This window comes from Gavialis gangeticus, unplaced genomic scaffold, assembly GCF_001723915.1.
Source record: "Gavialis gangeticus isolate Ggan-Ray unplaced genomic scaffold, GavGan_comp1, whole genome shotgun sequence".
In the NCBI taxonomy this organism is placed as follows: domain Eukaryota; kingdom Metazoa; phylum Chordata; order Crocodylia; family Gavialidae; genus Gavialis; species Gavialis gangeticus.
In genome coordinates this window covers 25,256,041-25,263,354 of record NW_017728994.1, presented here as the reverse complement: position 1 = coordinate 25,263,354, position 7,314 = coordinate 25,256,041, and positions in this window count along the sequence as shown.

Genomic DNA, 7,314 nt, shown 5'->3' with positions numbered 1-7,314 from the left:
TATATATATATATATCAACATCTGCTTCTGGACACACACCTCCCACTGGCTCATATTTCAGTTAGAAAGAAACTTAACTTCTCTTTTAGCAAGTGATTCCAAAATCAGGACTTTTTGCATCTGTGCTGAAGAAGTTTGAAATGGTCACTGCTTGACTAGATACTACACCCTAAACATCACTAATATAATCCTACATGACAATTTATATTGTTTCTTGTAAAGGCAGCTGGTGACCTGGAGGGTGGGATTTAATTCTTATTGGGTTGCGTGTTCAGTAAAAATATTGGAAAGCTTTGTGAAAAAGGAAACAAAGAATTTGATATTTTTCCATTATCAGCTTAAAAATCTCTCCTGTCAATAGGTAAGTTTTCATTTATACTCAGATGCACTTAAATTATTTTACATGAGAGAAAAAAATCCCATAATTTTACCATAATATTTCTGCTGATATTTTTTCTTCCACCAATGAATCTGTAGAATTGTTTCTCTTTTAAACATGTTTTTCAAAGCCCACATATTCTATCTTGATAAATCAATTACCTGAATTTCAATACAGTGGAATGAAGCCTGAGACTGTGGGCAGGTGCTGCCAAGATTCTTTACATAACTCTTGCATGCAATGCACTGGAATCCTTGACCTCTAGGACACTTTCTCATTCTGGTCCTGTCCTTTTCTTCCCCATTACCTTCACCCCCAAGTTCAGCATTGCATCTCATCCATGATCTGCACGGCTCTCTATTTTTCCAAGGCCTAGACTTCTTCAGCTCTGCCAATCCATCTTTTTCCTGACTTTAAGCACCTGCTGTTATTCCAGTTCTGGGCTTCCCTAACCAGAATCTTTCTAAATGTACCTACTTAGCCAAGTCACAGTTATGTGCTGGTTTTATAAAGGAGAGCAAGTAGAGCGACAACCAATAACTCCTACTGCAACATTTTTACAAGTTCTCTTAGTGCTCTCAGAGGTAAGTGCTGAGCACTTGCTTAAACCAGCATGTCTCAAATCAGTATACATGATGTAGCATATGGCATAAGTTTCTAGAGCAGTGATTCTCAACCAGGGTGTCTTGAAATCCTTAAAGGTGCCACAGGATGCTTCACAATGTTAGGTGTGCAAACATGATTCACATTTTTTACATATGAATCTACAGTGTTAAAAATGTGAATTATTGTAAACTTTCTGAGTTCTTTGCAAAAGAAGAATTGCTCTATTATTTTGCTGTAATCAAATAATGAGTGAAAATTAAGAACTGGCATTTTCCAAGGGGTGCTTTAAGTCTATTGAGGAGTGGCCTTGACTCTGTTAATGAGTGCATCAAATCTAAGGTTGATGTTCTAGAGGGAGCAACGGAAGAAGAAAAGGAAGAAAAAATATATAAATTAAGGAAGAACAAGGAAGAACTGCTGTACAGTATCTGTCTGACTGTTGGAGAAACTAGTGTGAACACATTGATGTAAAGTTCCTCTCCCATGTATTTTCCATTGTACACATGGCAGTATAACAAGCTTAAAAAAGAGTATGTGACCCAAAATAATTGGGGACCCACTGGCTTAAACAAACCTTACAAACACTGATCTGCTGCAAAGTTTGGCAATTTGGACAAGTGCTGAAGGAGCTGGCTGAAGTCACTGAGGAACCCCTGGCGAAACTCTTCCAAAACTTGTGGCACTCTGGAGAAGTCCCTGAAGACTGGAATAGGGCCAATGTGCACACCCACAAGAAGGGCAGGAGTGAGGACCCAGGTAACTATAGGCCAGTCAGCCTAACTTCCATCCTAGAGAAAATCCTAGAAAAGTTCATCAAGGAGTCTATCTGCGATAAGCTTGCAGAAGGTAAGATTCTGAATAACAGACAGCATGGCTTCATCGCAGGCAGGTCTTGCCTTACCAACCTTATCTCCTTCTGTGACCAGGTAACTCACCACCTGGACATGAGAGAGCAGATTGACATTGTATACTTAGACTTCCAACAGGCCTATTATCTAGTATCCCACAATGTCCTCATGAGAAAATTGGAGGATTGTGGGCTTAACTCTGAGACAGTCAGGTGGGTGAGAAACTGGCTGCAGGATAGGACCCAGAGAGTCATAGTGAACGGATCTGTGTCATCCTGGCGAGAAGTGGGCAGTGGTGTCCCACAGGGGTTGGTGCTCAGTCCAGTACTTTTTAACATCTTAATTAGTTATTTGGATGTGGGGGTGAAGTGCTCACTGGACAAGTTTACAGATGACACCAAGTTATGGGGGAGTGAGATCACACTTGAAGATAGGCTACAGGTACAGACAGACCTAGACAGGCTAGCAAGTTGGGCAGATTGGAATCTGATGAAGTTCAATGTCGAGAAACATAAAGTGCTCCACCTTGGGATGAGCAACTCTCAACACACCAACATGCTTGGTGCCACTAAACTGACTAGCACCACAAAAGAAAGGGACCTGGGGGTAATAATAGATCACAGTATGAATATGACCTGCCAGTGCGATGCTGTAGCCAGTAGGACAAATAATACTCTGGCATGCATCAATTGATGCATCTCCAGCAAAGCCAAGGAGGTGATTCTTCCACTCTGCTCAGCGCTGGTAAGACCGCAGCTGGAGTACTGCATCCAGTTCTGGGCACCACACTTTAATAAGGATGTGGACAAGCTTGAGAGACTGCCACCTCTATATGATCAGAGTCTTAAAAGGCAAACCATATGAAGAAAGGCTGAGAGATCTGGGACTCTTCAGCCTGAGGAAAAGAAGGCTGAGAGGGGACCTGGTAGCAGCTTACCGCAACACTAGGGGAGTACATCAAGGGCTTGGTGAGCAACTGTTCACCAGGGCACCGAGAGGAAAACCAGGAGTAATGGCCACAAATTCCTGGAAGATTGATTCAGGCTCAACATTAGGAAACACTTCTTCACAGTCAGGGTGTCCATACTGTGGAATAAGCTCCCTCTAGAGGTGATGCAATCACCTACCCTGGAAATCTTCAAGAGGAGACTAGACAGTCACCTTGCTGGAGTCACCTGACCCCCAGTTATCTTTCCTGCTTGGTGCAGGGAGCTGGACCTGATGATCTTCTGAGGTCCCTTCCAGCCTTACAATCTATGAATCTATGAAAAAAAGCAGAGATTAGGCTGAAGTCTGCTTGCTTTTCTCATCTCATTCAAACAGACACATTCTCTCACTCTCACATGCTGCTAGAGGAACTACTACTTTACAGCAAAAGTAACTAAAAGGAGAAACAGGCTTCAGGTTTCTAGGGTGAAGATTAGTGTGTTAATCTCATGATTCACTCAGCTCCATGATACAAGATTTATAAAACAAAAGCACTGAACTGCCATCTGTAGCTCTCAGATGCAACAACCAACTTTCAGAAACTTGTCCCATATACAGAACTCTATATGTAGTCACAAATGTGGCAGGCACAGAGCCCTTACTGGTAATAGTCAGTTTGCAAATGCACTTCACAAAATTATTTTTAACTCTGAGTGCTGGCTCCCTATTGGGGAGGGGGGCAGCAAACAAAGCTAAGCCCTGGATGGGCTTTGTGCTGTAGATGCACAAGCCACATCAAATCTTAAATGGGCAATTTAATTTCTCTTAGGTATAAAGATACGTGTCCATTTAGAGCGGTTTCAAAAGGAGCACTTCCAAAATGGCAGCAGCTGTTAATAGTGTTACACAAATTGCCAATTGCTCAAACCACAAGTGAGACCTTATAAAGGGGGATAAGGCAAAATGCCACGTTTATTGATTACATGAATAAGACGTAGAGGTTCGGACACACCATTCATAGACACGCACAAATCATACACAAAACTTACACACATACACAAAACAACCATTCCATTCAGACATTATAGTTACCAGCAGCAGTTGTTCAATAATAGCACTGGGTGGCTGGCCTTATTGAGAGAAGATGCAGATAGCAGGTAGGGTGGTTATTATGAGAGAAATCCTGTAGATAACAGCTTGGAGCGAGGTGAAACAGACATGTCTGCGCTTTGACAAAACAGCAGTTGAGAGAGAGACTCACCCAACTTGTCATTTTTGAAGTCTTCTTTTATAGGGATTGGCATCCTTTGTTTCAGTGCTTTGGGGTTTTTCCATACCTAGCTTCTGTTTTTGCAGTTGTTCTTCTTAGGTCTTCAGCTTATCACAGCCTTGGAGTGTTCTTGCTGCTCGTCTGGCAGGATGGGTGCATTCCTTCTCCTCATTATCTTCTTTGTGCCCTAGGCCTGAAAGGGATTCTTCAGCCATTCATTAATTAGTTTACTGACCAGTAACTTACATTTGGTGCCTTGTTGCTTACATAAACAGTTAAATCTTCTTCTCCCATCTCTATGCCATTCTCTTGCCATTCACCCTTTTACACACACATACTTTACATAACGGCTATGCAGAAGTTCATTCACTTATGTCAAGCAGAAGGACACAAAATGGAGTTTTCAAGTTGCTTACAGGACAAGACTAATATGGTTACATTTCACTATTATTACACTTTATGTTAACATCAGCTACATTAGTTCAGTTCCTGCTACAACAGTCTAATTATTATGTGTGCCGGACAAGTTGCAAATGATATAAACATTAGAAAACCACTCTAACATTGCTTCATTTAGTGAGGTATGTATGTGTCATGGAGTATGTTTCAGGGCATTGTGCACAGGGTGAACAAAAGACTGAAGAACATAGGTATGAAGAGACTCACTTTGGATGTGTGGCTATCTGAAGTTTGGATGGGAAGGAAGGGAACAATTTCCTGCTACCAACTGTTGGCATGGTGTCACATCTTCAGTATGTCTTGTCATTTTTACTTGCACACTACCACTAATTTTTCATTTGAAACAGTGCTAAACTTCTAAAACATACCTTCTCACCCAGAACAGAGGCACATGCATTCTATTCCTCCTTCTAAACCAGGGGTAGGCAAAATGCAGTCTGAGGGCCGGATGTGGCCCTCCAGGCCATTCTATCTGGTGCGCAGGGCCCCTAAAAAATTTAGAAAATTAATATTAATCTGCCCTGAACTGCCTGTCATCTGGCCCTCAATGGCTTGCTGAAACTCAGTAAGTGGCCCTCTGCCCAAAATAATTGCCCACCCCTGTTCTAAACAGCGAACAGAAGAAAAGCTTGATTATACAGAAGAGGAAGTGGTGGTAACTGAAGAGAGCTGTTATTGTCATATTACACATTATCTCCCTGAGGTTTCTTCTTGCTCTGAGAGATTAGCAGCTCCTTTTACAGAAGAATTTAAAACATTTAGCTCCTTACTTGTTTTGATGCAGGATCATTTTATACTGAAAATATAATTATTTTAGAGGGCTCCAGCCCAGCATTCCTTACTCCATAAAAGGAGGAAATCCTAACACCTCCCTATGTATGGAGAGTCCTGGCTTAAGTAAAAAGAGTGTTGTTTTGATGGGGTAGTATCTGAAAAACCCTGTAACCCATTTCTTGCTGTGGATTTATAGTGCAAATCTCATCTAACCGGACAAGATTCAACAAGAAGTGTGAAGTCCTGCTTTTGGGATGAAATAACACCATGCAGAAATACAGAGTGAGAAATGACTGGCTAGGTTGCAGTACTGCAGAGATGGACCTGGAGATTGCAATGGACCATAATCTGAGTATGAGCCAAAAGTGTGCTCTTGTTGCAAAAAAGAAGTTAATAATGTCCTTAGTTGTATTAACAGGAGTGTCACTTGCAAATCAAGGGAAATGATTCTTCCAGTCTATGCAGCGCTAGTGAGGTCTCACCTGGAGTACTGTGTCCAGTTTTGGGTGCTACGCTTCAAGAAAGATGCAACCAGTTTGGAAACAGTCTAGTGCAGAGCAACAAAAATGATTAAGGGCCTGGAAGGTAACATTTATGAGAAAAGACTGAAAGAACTAGGCTTATTTAGCCCAGAAAAGAGAAGAGTGAGGAGGATTTGATAACAGTCTTCAAATACCTGAAGGGTGATTATAGAAAGGATGGAGATGGGCTTTTCTCTGCGGCTGCAGGGGACAGCCCCAAGCTGCAGCAAGGGAAATTTAGACTGGAGATTAGGAGGAACTTTGACTCAGAGTGATCAGGCAGTGGAACAGGCCACTTAGAGAAGTTGTGGATTCTCTGTGCTTGGAGATTTCAAAAGCAGGTTAGACAGACACTTAGCTGGGATGGTTTAGTCAGGAATGATCCTGCCTTAGGCATGGGGCTGGACTAGAGGACCTAATGAGATTCCTATGTTTGCACTACTTTCCTATGTTCCTATGTTACTCCAGACCTGAATTAACTGCTGCTTTGTAAACTGAGACCATGTGCAGATTTAGAGGAAAGGATTTCAGTGTAACACCACCAGAGCTTTCTGATGCCAGACCTAACTACCCTAGGCAGCATGGGAAAAGTTTGACTCCTAACCAATGCCAGAGACTTCACTTCCATTCTGTGTTAGCACTGCTGAGTGTAAGGCAGTATTATTCCCTATTATATGAAAAAGATCTATTTGGGGCTTTTCATGAAAATGTGGTTCTGGAAATAGATACAAAATAAGCAGCTGCAGAATCACATTTGAAGGCTATAGCTGACATGAATTTAGGCCATATACAGTGCCAATTATCTCCTGCTACATATAATTCGTGCAGAGAAACAGGAAGCCTGCTTAACCCTACATATATAGATTGGTGCACACATTTAATACCTTTGGATTAAGACCTTTATACTGATTTAAAAATCCATATCCTGTATATTAGTTCATAAGCTACAGCTTCAGCAAAGTTTAATTACTTTCCTCAGCAGCTTTAAATCTAGGACAGATTGAATTAAACCATTGGCTTCTATTAAATATAATCATTTTCCCTGGTGAATTACACAGCAAAGGGGAAGTTACTAATCAAGAAAAAACAAAGATACCTTTGTTAAACAAAGATATGTAGCATGCCTCCACTTACATTTGAAAAAGAGTGAACAGGCTTTGACCATACTCTGCTCTCTCAAAATAGCATATGGATATTCATATACCTGTGTGCATACATGGAGGCCAGGTCTATACTTGGAAGGCTGTGCCATAGTAGTTACAATGGCATACTAACTGTAAAGCACTCCTTGTGAGCATGCAACTTGCAGCATTGAAGCTGAAATTTTCATAGCATATTTTATTCAAAACTCCTGTCATCCACTCTTAAATGAAACAATTTTTTGGCAGCAAAACCAGGTCTACTAGGGCTGTGCAAAGCTTTGGGTGCTGATTCAATTTGGAGGAGATCCAACCCAAATCAGTGGCCGAATCTCCAAATCCAAATTGAATCAGGAGACCACTTAAAAGGTCCAAATCGATTCGAAGCTCT